Raw genomic sequence first — 13833 nt, forward strand, 5'->3', positions numbered from 1 at the left:
TAAGTTACCTGTGGCTTTAAGCACTTGAACTGTGGATAGTATAACCAAGGAACTAAATTTCCAATTTTATATAATTTTAACAATTAAAATATTTTTCCGTTAAATATAACCACTGTTTCAGTGTGACTGCATTTCACTTAACATCTTGAAAATTTAGCATCCAAGTTGATATGTGTGATAAGCATAAGATACACATTGAACCTGGAATATGGTTAGACAAACAGATTTTAGAAGCAGAGAAGATCCATTATGTTTCGGACATGTGGAAAGAGGATTTAGTATAAGGAAAGAATGTAAAATATTGCATTAATAATCTTTATATTTATCCCCTGATAAAACGATACTTTTTAACATATTAGGCCAAATAAAATTTATGATTAAAACTAATCTCACCTTCCTTACTATTTTTAATACGGCTGCCAGAAAAATTAAAATTCCATATATTGCTCTTATTTGCTTGTAGTTGACAGCACTGCCCTGGGATCTTTTTATTCCTTAGGCAAAAATACCTTAGGAATACCTTATTCCTTAGGCATGAACTTTGAAAAACCGTACCTGCCATGTGACCTCATGAACATCAAAAGAGAAAAATGTCCTTCTCCGGCTCTCTGACTTTTTAAGTTGTTAGCCGTCATTGACTCTCCCTAATGTGGGTGGTCACAGCCCCGGGTCGGCGAGGTCTATTCCCAGCACCAAACAGAAGCTATGGAGTAGAAGGTCAGAGGGGTCTGTTTGTCTGGGGCAGTGTCATCTAGACAGACAGCTCTCATGACTGAGGAGAGGCCGCGGCTTGGCTTCTCTGTTTAATCAATCTTGGCAGCCCTTTATTGCTTGCTTGACTAAAACACGGCTGGGATTATTGCTTTAAAGGACATTTCTCTATCAGTTCTTTGCAGAGCAGAGAATTCTCAGGGCCACACAAATTACCTGTGGATATGCCAATGATGTAAAAGGCAGGAGTGATGGGTGGGAAGAATAAAACAGAAATGTAAGAGCTCAAAAGCGACCCAAGCCCTCTCGTCATGGGGTCAGGATGTCACTCGGAGTACCGGGTCTCTCTCTGGAGTCTGAATTTGATCCTCTCAGAGAGGAGACACGTGGGGATAGAAGAAGGAGTCCAGACAGGGTGTGTGTGTACACAACACAAACATATATAACCTAAAAAATTGTGCCCTTCCAAATGAAGACCCACACCATAGATGTCTGATTTCATTGAACATTTACCCAGTGCCTGACACAAGTCGGTGGTTTGGTTGTAGATGGAAGGGAAAGAGGAATCGAGGATAAATACTGGCCTGAGTATTCAAACTGGCCAGTTTCTGGCCTGAGCAACTTGGTTGTGCCATTTACTGAGATGCCGAAGGTTTGGATCCAAGGTCGAGGAGATAGAAATGAGAGCCGCTGTGGACCTGTAAATTCGGTAAAAATCTCTTGATCTGGTTGAGCTTTCGTTGTGTTTTGTTTTAAATCTTCTCCAGATGACTCCACAGGGCAGCCAGGGTTGAGAACACTGGGATCTCATGGGTCTGGAATATGGTGGGATAAATAGGTTTCAGAAGAAAAACGATCCACTCTACTTCGGACATATGAAAAAGAAGAAATGAGTCCGATTCAGGGATCCGAACCGAAGCCTCAGCCCTGTAATCTTGCAGAGGTGCTACCCCATTTAGCCTGTTTGCTCACCTGTGAAATGAAGAGGTTGGACTAGTGCAATCTCTTAGCTGCTCCTAGGTGACTAGCGATCCCCATCTTTGCCAATATCCTCCGAGTGGTACAAGGTATGGCACAGTGGTTAAAAACATGGATTTGAACCCAGCACTACCACTTCCCACGTCTCTGATACCAGACATATCAACCTGTCTTATGATGGATTTCCTTGGCTGAAAGAAAAAAAAAAAAGGATCGCAGTACCTAACACCCCAAGTCCTTACAAAGGCTAACCAAATCGATACCCATGAAGTACTTAGCACAATGACTCTCACCTCAAAGCTGGTCAGTGAACGTGGCTCATTATTTTTATGCCCTTTTACGTCCTTGTTATTTACCTTGTCTGATTCAGTTGATTTTACATACTTGGCTAATTTCTCTACAGATTCGCAAGGACGTATTTTCCCCCCATGCTCGAACTAAAACAGGAGATTACAAAAACCTCCACAATGAGTGGAGTTCATTATCATTCATTCTCCACCCTCAGAATCTGTGAGACTGTACTTGAATAGTGGAATTATCCCTGGGAGCTTTCCAAAGCATTTCAGTACAAAATCTTTACTTAAAAAAGAGAAAATAAATCTCCCGTAAGAATACATTACTTCATTTGGAAAGTACAACAGTAATAATTGCTTTATTCGCTTATAACAATTTCACCGTCCCAAACTTACCCGCAAACACGTATCTTTTGGTCTGGAAGTCTCACTGCCAGAGAGCTTATTTACACATTTTGCAAGGAGGGGAAGAGAAGGAGTAGACATTCATCGTGCTAAGCCTTGTGCTGTGCTTTTTAATTAGATTTTTAACAGCCAGGCAACGTTTCGAATGCATAGACTCTTTTGAACCTTAAAAACATCTATTTTAGGTGTATGTAATTATTTACTTCTAAAAGTGGGTGCTGGGTGCACAGATTTTTGTTCTGTTTTTCCGCACCTTTCCCTACGTCTGAAATGGTTCATTAGGCTTTTGTTTTGCAGCGGCATCTGCTGCGTGACCTCAGTCTCACAAAGAACCACGTTGCTTCTTGGTGCTACGTTCAGACCTCTTGTGCCTTATTTTGTCTTTTTCCACACTTATTTATGTTTGGGGGATAAATGCTAAATGCACGTTTAGTGCCTGCCCAGGAGGCATTTCTGGCCTGCCGGGCAGTTTCTGAGGCCACTTCAGTAATCACTCCTTCTGTTGAAAACACACTGGGAAGTTGCATGACCCGGACTGCCGTGCGCCAAGCTGGAGCCTGGTTGGACTAAATAGTTTTGGATTCAGGAGGACCGTTTCCCATCAGGAAGACTGGAATTAACTAGCCACAGTCAGCATGTCCCCACAGAAGACAAATGCCTCTCCAGTAACAGCCCTTTCAGCCGGTAAATAGACCTGACATTTAGGCATCTATCGCTCCTCTTACACTAATAAGTCTGACTGGAGGCCCAGAAATCATTACGGGAGTGAGAGCTTTTAATGAGCTCTAGGAGAAGAATATGGCTGAAAAAACACATTACCTGCAGTTAAGCAGCACCAAGGATGCTAATGTTAAAATTTATGAGAAAAGTGCTTGAGGAAGGCCTGAGCCATTATAAAAGCTAGGCATAATTTCTGTTTTAGAAAAAAAAATCAGATCATTCTTTTAAAAAAGGTCTACCCTAGAGTTTACTGAAACCTCATATTAGGTTTTATTCTAGATTTTTTTTTTGCACCCTTTCATCTCCACAATGGTTAAAGCTTAGGCTGAAGAATGGGTGGTGGGAGCATGTGGTGAGCTGATAAATGTATCCACTGGCTTATTTTTCTGCAAAAAAAAAAAAGTGCATGGTCTCCCCAACTGTTTTACCAACTAAGGGCCACAGATTCTCATCCGTTCTTTAACCCATCCATGTATTTAATTATTCACTTAACAAACACTTTTTAATTCAGTACTTACAGAGTGCCTGGTAATCTGATGTGTGAAGAGATTAATAAAACATCTCATTTTCCCCAGGGAATTTAAATGCACACACCATTTACTCTCTTACATAGTGAACTTACGGTTCAAAGCACAGGTACACCTGGGTTTGAGTTTGGGTTGTCCCGGTTGTTTATACTTCCTAAACGCAGGTTAACCATGCAATGCCTTGTCCACAGCAGAACACTTCTGAGAGACAAAAGAAGTCTCATTAATGTTTTTGTTATCGGTTACTGCAGAGACAACCTTAAAACCCAGTGGCTTACAGCAGGCATAGTCACCATCTCTCATGATTCTCGTGTTGAGCGAACTTGGCAAGGTGGTTCTCACTGGTAGTCTTTCCTATGTTTTTTGGCTGACGATGACTGCACAGGCAGTATGGTACACACAACGTTCTGTGACCGAAGGAGTCGTAGCACAGCCTGGAGTGAAAGGGCTGGATGAAGAGACTCTACCTCAATGGGAAATGACAATTAGAGTCGGGGGAAATGAATGACAGTGGGTGGCCCTCTTGGAGAGAAGCTATCTCAATGACTACGCTAGGAAAAGAGAGAGAGCCCAGGGTTTTTCCAGTGATTGTCATCCAACCTCAATCTCCTTATCTGTAAAATACAATAATAACAATATAACTCCCATTGGCTTGTAATGAGGATTAAACAAAATAATCCAGGTAAAACTGGAAGACCGTATCTGGCACAGAGTGAGCAGGTAAGGGGTTCCAGCTGTTACGTAGCCTCAGGTTGACCACACTATTCTCCATTTCCGTGGCGACAGCCCTGGTTTAGGCCCTTTGTCACCTCTCATGTGGTGGCACAGTTTTTGGACCAGTCTTGCTGTTTCCATGTTCATTTCTCATCTATCTGTCCTTCAGATACATAGTAGTTCATTTCTGCAAGTACCATTCTATCACTGCCCCCCCACACCCCTGTCTGACACCTTCAGCAGGTCCTCACTCGTCACACTGTCAGAAAAATCTAAATTTCTGACCTGTGCCCAAACACACTGACCACATATAGCTATAGTTGCTGTGGATGTGTGCTTCTCTGCTCCCTGCCTGGCTCCAGGCTGCTCTTTCCACCAGGAGTGCCCTTTCCTGGGTCGTGTCCAACTCCCAATCCTTCAAGGTTTCTTCGGAAGCTGACAGTGTTCTCTCCTTCGTCTGCATCCGCATTTCATCTGTGCCTGCCGTAAGGCTCTGGAGACTTTCTGCTTTGCGCTATGATCATGGGAATATGTGGATGTTTCAAGAACTGGAGGGAGAGAAGGAGGAAAGACAGATTGAAGTGGAATGCTTTTGAAATAGCTAATTTTGTTTCCAGCTCTGTCATCATTTGGTTCTCTTTAAACTAGGCTGTTCATTGAGTGCCTTGAATAAAGGATGTGGCAGCAGAAAGATGGTTTTGAGATTCAAAATCCTAAAATGTGATCGGTAGAAATTACTCAAGGTGGGCACAGTAACTCTGGAATATATGAAGAGAGGAGCAAGGCTTCCATCTGTGACATGAGAAAATAATTTCTCCAGGCTTTGTCAAAGGGAAGGGTGCACAGACAATGTGCAAAGGGGGATGGAATGTGTGGCCCCAGATGAGGGCCTCAGAACTGGAAGGACTGTATAGGAGGAGTAGACTCAGAATTTGGGGAAGGCTCAGGCGCCTGGGTGGCTCAGTCGGTTAGGTGTCCGACTTCAGCTCAGGTCATGATCTCACAGTTCGTGGGTTCGAGCCCCACATCGGGCTCTGTGCTGACAGCTCGGAGCCTGGAGCCTGCTTTGGATTCTGGGTCTCCCTCTCTCTCTGCCCCTCACCTGCTCACACTCTGTCTCTCTCTCTCTCTCAAAAACAAATAAACATAAGAAAAGAAAAGAATTTAGGGAAGGCTCAGTTTCTCTTGAGTGAGCACTGTTCTGTCCATCTCAGGGGCTACACTCATGATGCTGTCATTAGTGTCCAAAGCACATCCAGGACTGCCTATGGACAGATACCCATGTCTGCCTTACCCTTTGCTTGGTTCTTGACTGAACAATTACCCTCACTGTCCTTGAGTTCTCCTTCATGCATGAGAAAGGGTGAGCCCTGGTCATTGATGGATGGTGGATGTATGGAAAGAAATAATGTCTGCAACTGTGCTTGGTGGGCACAAGCAGATTCAACGTAAGAACTGGGCTGAGACAGGGACCAATCAATCTTAACATTGCACAATTATTGTCGTGAATAATAACACATAAATACTTACGGAATGAAAGCCTACCGCTGAAGGCACAATGGCATTATTTAGTTTCTGCACCAGAGATTTGCCTCTCCTTTCCCATTCATTTATTTAACCAACCTTTTGTTTATGTTCATATACACTTATTGACATTTCTTTTATGCCTTGGGTTATAATCCAATGTTACCTTGTGCATTTTTTTTTCTCAAATTGTTTTAGCTTTGGCTGCTGGGAGCTTCTTCAGTTCACTCCTGTGTCCCTTTGATACACCCCCATTGTTGTTTTGAGCACTTCCCTACTTTTTGGCACAAGGTTCTTCATGCCCATCTTGTATTCTTTGTACTCCAATCCTAGAATAAGCCATTTCTCCTGGGAGCCCTTTTCTCTTTTACTGGAATGGCATTAGAAACCAAGATCTGGACAGTAAGTGGGCTTTGCCTTTTAATTTAGGAAAGGAAGTTCTTTATAGAAGACTCCTATTTCAATCTCAACACTGGGCTAGGAAATAAAGTATGAGTCCCCTTACCTTCAATAGTGGAAGAAGGTATAGTTAGGGATGCATGTGAAGTAAACCGACCTACAAGATTTGCTACCATGAGAGAGCCAACCATCACACATCCAGATTTTCAAACCAGACTACAATGAACACCTCCCTGACTTACTTGGAAATCTGGGACACTTCATTATTGCGAAATTTTATGTTCCTATTTCAGCCCTAAGTGCAGACTAGTAATCAACACGATATAAATGTATTTGGATTTCAGCCACTTATAATAATGATGATGATAGTAGCCAATGTTTGTGAAGTGCTTAGATAAGCCAGGGACTACAGCAAGGATTTTGCATGCATTATCAGCTTGGTTCCTCAAAAAAATCCCTAGGCACTATTATCTTCGGAGGAGGCAGCTGAGGCTTGGGAACATCAGCGGTTTGTCGAAGCTAACAGCTAACAAAATGGAGCTGAAATTTGAAGCTGAGCAGCCTTTAACAAGGACCTCAGCCTCAAGGACTCTGTGACTGCCTTGGCCATTTATAAGGAAAGGCATTGCATATGGGGGTATGGCATCTGCAGAATCTGTTGCAAGACCCATTGCCGGATAGTCACATAGAGCACATAAAAGCTGGTATGTGCTCTACGGGGCGTGGGATATCCATGTGCTTAGACCTATCATGCCACAAGTGATTTCACCCCATCAGAACTCAGCCATACTCGCCTCATGCGTGAGTCACACACGTAGAGTGGTTTGTTTATGAAAGGTATGAGAACTCAGACTCCAGTCCAAGATGATATAGCAATTCATAAACAACATAAACTGGTTGAAAAAGCAAGGACCCATTCGTTTAGTGACTACTAAGATGAGGTTATCCTACCGCAAAACTGTCTGCAAGCGACAAAGAATATGACAAGAGCAGGGTATTTGGATCAGGCTCTGCAGAAAATGAACAAGTAGAGGTAGAGGAAAACAAGTTATTTCATGTGTGGCTTTCGCTTAGGACTTCTCTCAGTCTGGTAGAGCCACCCCTGATTTTATATCCTGGGTTTCAGTCCCAACTAAACCCCAAATCGGTGGGGCACCTACATCACGCGCGTCTTGGCAGTCCATCATTAATGACATGGCAACGCACTGGTATAAGTGAACGCGATCCTGACTTAGCCTGAGTTTGAATCCTGCCCTGACCAGGTGTGTCATTTTGGGCAAGATATGTAACCTCTCCCCGTACCTCAGATTCCCCATCTGTAAAATGGAGATTATAATGGTTCTTGCCTTCGAGGATTACTGTACCATGAGCGATAATATTTCGTTAAATGTGTTTAGAACATTAGCCAATTCATTCTGATATAAATTTTAGTAATAAAATAGGTGAATTATTTCTGTATAGTTTATTGATCATAAATATGTATTAAAATTAACTTTTTGGGTAAGTAACACTGTACTTTTTAAGTGAATCTCTTCCATCAGAATATGCCAAACATAACTTCACTTAGCCTTTGCTTGACGATGTCATCATCATGGATGTCATGAATCTTCAGTTTGAGATATGCAGTTCTGCCACTCCTGACCCTCAAGGACCCCTGCCTGCCATTCTAACCTCATCTATTTCCTCTACACACACCCAGTGTTTCAGAGAGTGTGGCTCCTCTATTTACCCAACCCTGTCTCCTCTCTATGAGATTTCATGGAAACGCTCCTCTGCCTCAAATATTTTACCTTCTGTCCTTTATTCTTCTGATCAAACTTTGTATGTGTCATTCAAGACCCATCTCAGATATCATCTTTCCCAGTCTTCCTTCCCCTGGCTTTCAGAGTTAGATATATCTCCCCTGTGCATCTCTGGAAGGCTGAACATACCCATAGAATGATATCTATCACAAGTATCGTAGTTCTTTGCTTTTTTTTTCTATACATATCCCCATTGGATTCTTTTTTTTAAAATGTTTTTTATTTATTTTTGAGAAAGACAGCACAAGCAAGGGAGGGGCAGAGAAAGAGGGAGACGTAGAGTCTGAAGCAGGCTCCAGTCTCTGAGCTGTCAGCACAGAGCCCGACATGGGGCTAGAACTCGTGAACTGTGAGATCATGACCTGAGCCAAAGTCAGACACTTAACTGACCCACCCAGGTGCTCCTCCCATTGGATTCTGACCTCCATAAACTATTTTACACTCATCTTTGGATATCCAGTGCCCATCAAAAAAACTGCAATTTAATAGTCTCTTTATATATGCTTACATGAATAAACAGACATAAAAGCACATTGAGATTTCCCTTTTATCTAAGCAAAAGTGAGACCACACTGGGTCCAATAAATGGATAGCAGTGACATATTTTATGTGCATCATTTGAAGTGATTTTTGTATTTCCATAGGCAATTATTGAGTGCCCAACTACATGCAAGGCACTGGTTCAATTTGAAGAGCAGAAGGGAAAAGACCTTGTTGTATTCTTTTCCATGGTAGGAAGATTCTACCCCTTACCACTGAGTTCCTCATTCCTCTCCAAGAAAAAGGAATTGCTCCTTCAGTCGGAGTCTATAATTTGTCTGCCTTTCTATCCCACGACTCAAAGGAAGGAGGGAATCAGAAGGTCCCACCTAAGCCTCAAACTTGATATATACACTTTACTCAAGTTTTATTGGAGCTTTGCTCTAGGAATTGCATGGTGCTATGCCACTAAATAAAGTAGTACTTTGTTTTCCATGTGACAATGGCTCTTTTATATACAGCTCTCCAAGAAACTGTCTTTGGTTGGGGTGGAGGTTTTGGGGGCTGGAGAGAGGATGGAGAAAGTAGAGATAAATTATGCAGCAGGATTCAGGCTTTTCTGTGTTTCTAGCTGTACCATCAAAAAACTACTGAAATTCATTCCTCCATGAAAGAAAAGACACATGAACCAACATCATCTCATCCTTGCCCTCTAAAGATTGCAATTTAATGACCTTATGAAATCTACGTGAATGAGAAGAGCTGGTACATTAGTTTCCTAGGGCTGCTGTAATAAGGACCACAGCCTGGATAGCTTAAAACAACAGAAATGTATTGTCTTACAGGATAGGAGGCCAGAAGTCTAAAACCAAGGTGTTAAAAGGATTGGTTCCTTCAGGGGATGGTGAGGGAGAATCTGTCCCATACCTGTCTCCTAATTTCTGGCTGTCTTCCATTCTTGGCATTCTTTGGTTGTAGATGCACTATCCTGATCTTCACGTGGGTGTCACATGGCATTCTCCCTTGTGTGGTGTCTGTGTCTTTCTGTGTTCTCTCTCCCTCTAAGAACACCAGTCATTAGATTGAGGACCCACTCCAAACTCAGGATGATTTAATTTTGAGATTAATTACATCTGCAAAGACCCTATTTCTTTTTCTTTTTTAGTTTCAAGTTTTTATTTAAATTCCTGTCAAATAACATACAGTGTAATATTAGTTTCAAGAGTAGAATTTGGTGATTCATCACTTACATACAATACCCAATGCTCATCACAACAAATACCCTCCTTAGTACCCATCACCCATCCAGCCCCCCACCCCCACCCTGCACCTTCCCTCCATAAACCCTCAGTTTGTTCTCCATAGTTAAAAGTCTGTTTTATGGTTTACCTGTTTCTTTCTCCTTTGCGTTCATCTGTTTTGTTTCTTAAATTCCATGTAATGAGTGAAATCATATGGTACTTGTCTTTCTCTGACTGACTTATTTTGCTTGGCATAATCCACTCTAGCTCCATTCACATCATTGCAAATGGCAAGATTCCATTCTCTGTTCTTATGGCTGAGTAATATGCCATTGTGTGTGTATGTATGTGTGTAACGAATATATACCAACTCCTTTATCCATTCATCAGTGGATGGACATCATTTGAGCTCTTCCTATCGTTTGGTTATTGTTGATAATGCTACTATAAACATTGGGCTGCATGTGTCTCTTCAAATCAGTATTTTTGTATCCTTTTGGTAAATACCTACTAGTGCAATTTCTGGATTTGTAGGATAATTCTATTTTTAAGTTTTTGAGTAATTTCCATACTGTTTTCCAGAGAGGCTGCACCAGTTTGTATTCCCATCAACAGTATAAGAGGATTCCCCTTTCTCTGCATCTTCATTAACATCTGTTGTTTCCTATGTTGTTAATTTTAGCCATTCCGACAGGTATGAGGCCGTATCTCATCATGGTTTTGATTTGCATTTCCCTGATGATGAGTGATATTGAGCATCTTTTCATATGTCTGTTAGCTATCTGTATGTAAAGACCCTATTTCAAATAAGGTCACACTGTGAGGTTCTGGGTGAGCAGAAATTTGTAGGGGACACTCATCAACCCACCACAGCTTCTTAAGACAAATGATAGAAAATGGTGTTATAAGCATGCTGTATGTGAAAGAGACATTGATCTGGGAATCAGTAGATGTGCCAAAAACAAGCTGTGCAACTGAATAATTAAATTAAACTCTCATTCTCTGAGTTTTGGTTACCCAGTCAGTGAAATAGGATATTTATTTATTTATTTACTTACTTACTTGCTTATTTACTTATTTACTTATTTATTACTTGTTACTTACTTATTTATTACTTATTTATTTTTTTACATTTATTTTATTTTTGAGAGACAGAGAGAGTGTGAGCAGGGGAGGGGCGAAGAGAGGGACTCAAAGAATCTGAAGCAGGCTCCAGGCTCTGTGCTGACCAACGGAGCTACCCAGATCCCCCAGCGAAATAGGATATTTAAACCGGGATCTCAAGTTTGAGAGGCTCTAAAGACTCATGCAGGCAACCCTTTATCACAGTAATCCTCACATCTCTCCACATTTGACTGTCCCTAAGGTCTCTTATTAAATCTTATTTTCTGTAACCTCTTATGTAGATTCCTAACAAGAGCCTCAATCTAATGCCTCCTCATTCAGTTTCTTGCATTCTATTACTAGGGTAGCCATACAACATAACCTCTTTATAGGATACCTTTGAGAGTAAATGATACTAAAAATTACTATGAAAAATTACATGGGGACAGTAGGTCAAGATCGGAACTATCTCAGGCAAACAGGGTCAGGTCATTTATCTATCAAAACTGTTCCCAGATTTGTCACTGCAACTTAATCGTAAGTTACTATGTCTAATGATAGCTTAGATCATGAATGGTAAGATCCATGCCCATGACCCAAATTATCAATTAACCATAGAGTTTTTTTGGTTGTTGTTAAATCTATAACTAACTTGCGAATCCTTCTCAATACAATGTTCCAGGTAGGCACTAGCAAAGGATAGGACTTAGCAAACAACATGGAAACTATTTTCTACATCTTACTATGAGAATTACCAGTTTTTCTCTATGTAAGTGTGCTACTTACTAAACATTAAAACCGTAATTTTTAAGGGTGAAATTCTAAAAACTAAGATTCCACACATTTAGTGGCATAATATGTTAGGAGGGAATAGCCAATGAGATGCTTTTCAAAACATTTTTAAAAAAGATAAACTAAAGAAAAATATGTTCTATGTAGATAAAGAATGATTCTCACAACTGCTCTATTTCTGTACTTTTTATTTGAATTTTCAAGGGGATTTGAGGAAAGAATTAAAAAAAAACAGTAACAATTTAGGTTCTTTCTACACCTGCTGAATTAGAATTGAATGCGACAGTGGCCCACATGAGATAAAACTGATTTCATGTTGACTGTTTGCTGGGAAGGGAAGAGATGAGCAGCAAGTCAACCCATTTACTCCTTTTATGGAGGGAGTGGTGGAGGGGCAACTGGGAAGAGACATTCCTGAGAAAGAAGCCTTGTGCCCCAGTCTAATTGCCTTTTAACCTACTAATACTAGACCTCCTGTCAATCAAACAGTGGCTCCTGCTGGCAGAATACTTATCTAAGGAATGTTTTTAGTAGAATGTGCCTGGTTGTCTAGGTTTGTTTATAGCAAACAAATCTGGGATGCATGGATTCATGAGAGGTGCCTCCCTGGAAGAGGTTGGATAAACTAGGTAAGTCTCTGAGTATAAAGTGAAAGAGCTTTGAGAGTTAGTGACATTTTACTTAGAAACCACATCAGTCAACCTGGGCCATAACTCATCTGATGTAGGCAGAAAGGGCCTGGGAAGTAGCACTGGGGGCCTGGGCCTTTCCCTGCTCTGCCTGTGTTTTTGTGACAACTTTTATTCTTGAAGACATTAGTAAGGTCTGGTAGTAGATAAAAATCTCTGATTCTTGAGTCTCATTACACAGTTTGATCTTTTGGGTTGTCTCAGCTTCCTACAATTTAAACTCTCCTTTACATTTAATTTTTTTTTTTTTTTTACTGAATATTTCTAAGGGGGAATTCTTATGAAAATGAGAGACTATGGCCAGCTTCATTTTTGTTTTTCTTCTGATAACAGATTGGAGATCAACCTGGAATAGACCTAAAGACAGACATGGTTTCAACTACCCAATTTGCTAAGGGCAAAAGCAAATAGTGGAATAATTGTCAATGTTTGTCAGTGATGTTTGTGGATTCTTGAGCATATAGAGGGCATATGCGATTCATTTGTTTAAGATGGCAGCCTGAAATATATCATAGCTTCTTCTCTTGCTCCAAATGCAAAATGACAAAAATGGCACATAAATAAATAAATCCATAAACATCATGCTGGCAAAAGAGTCATTCAGGTACTGGGAACCATGAAAAAACCCTGAAAGACATGAAATAGACAACATAGAATTGAAAATGGAAACCACAGCGAAAAACACCGAAGGAGGTCTGATAACAAGTTTGAGGTTGGCAGCAAAAGTTTGCACACCTGGGAGTGACCTAGACTCAGAGTAAGAACCAACTCCGTGGCAACCAGCAAAGCAATGCACTCGTTTGGCCCATAGGAATAGCTTGGCCCTTGACCATACAGCCACATAACCTCACCTGGATGTTTGCCTGCAGGTGCAAGCAAAGGGTGTGGGAGCTTGTGTCACATATAAGAGACAGTACCCTGGATGACTGGTCGCTCCAGGAAAGATTGGTTGGCGGTCACTCTCGGACACATAGTGTTCTCAGTGAAGACAGCCTCAGAGCCACATTCTGTGGTTACCTCCAGCCGACACTGCAGAGAGATGCATCAGGCGGTCTGATGGGAAACTTCACATACAAAAATTAACATACAACTTGGAATCCCTAAACATCTGGGGAAAGACAACACTTGAGGAAAACTGAGAAGGAGCCAGAGCTTAGGAGATCCAACAGCTTTGTGTGTTGGTCAAATGTGCTGCCTCAGAGCTACAATTAGGAGAAAAGATTCCAACTTAGGAGACTCCTAGAGGAGAAACAGTCTCCTGAGAATAATGTGGGGCATATTCTGATCCTTTGGTTTGTCATTCATGCCCTTGGTTCTGAGAAGCAGGACTATCTCAGTCTACACTAGAGCCCAAGGAGAAAAGACGACAAAACAAAACAAAGCAAACTCCAGAACAATTAGGCCACTGCTCAGCCTGGCTAACATAATGAGTGAGAACATTTTGATAAGAGTTT

General features: G+C 41.3%; 1 long non-coding RNA gene across 8 annotated transcripts in view; it reads right to left on the minus strand.

Annotated features, from left to right (window-relative positions):
* Positions 1-670: 670 nt before the first annotated feature.
* Positions 671-13833, minus strand: part of LOC109496209 — a 198658-nt gene continuing 185495 nt past the window's right edge. For 3 of the 8 annotated variants that reach the window (XR_006592475.1, XR_006592480.1, XR_006592481.1), the window contains 7 exons: positions 13231-13408; positions 9481-9740; positions 7223-7281; positions 3913-4896; positions 3730-3835; positions 1684-1880; positions 671-1526 (listed from right to left, as the gene is read on the minus strand). This is a non-coding gene — a long non-coding RNA (uncharacterized LOC109496209). Of the gene's footprint in view, positions 1574-1683; positions 1881-3729; positions 3836-3912; positions 4897-7222; positions 7282-9480; positions 9741-13230; positions 13409-13833 lie in introns of all 8 variants that reach the window. The other 5 variants (XR_006592477.1, XR_006592482.1, XR_006592478.1 and 2 more) reach the window with 5 other exon arrangements.

This window comes from Felis catus, chromosome F2, assembly GCF_018350175.1.
Source record: "Felis catus isolate Fca126 chromosome F2, F.catus_Fca126_mat1.0, whole genome shotgun sequence".
Lineage (NCBI taxonomy): Eukaryota > Metazoa > Chordata > Mammalia > Carnivora > Felidae > Felis > Felis catus.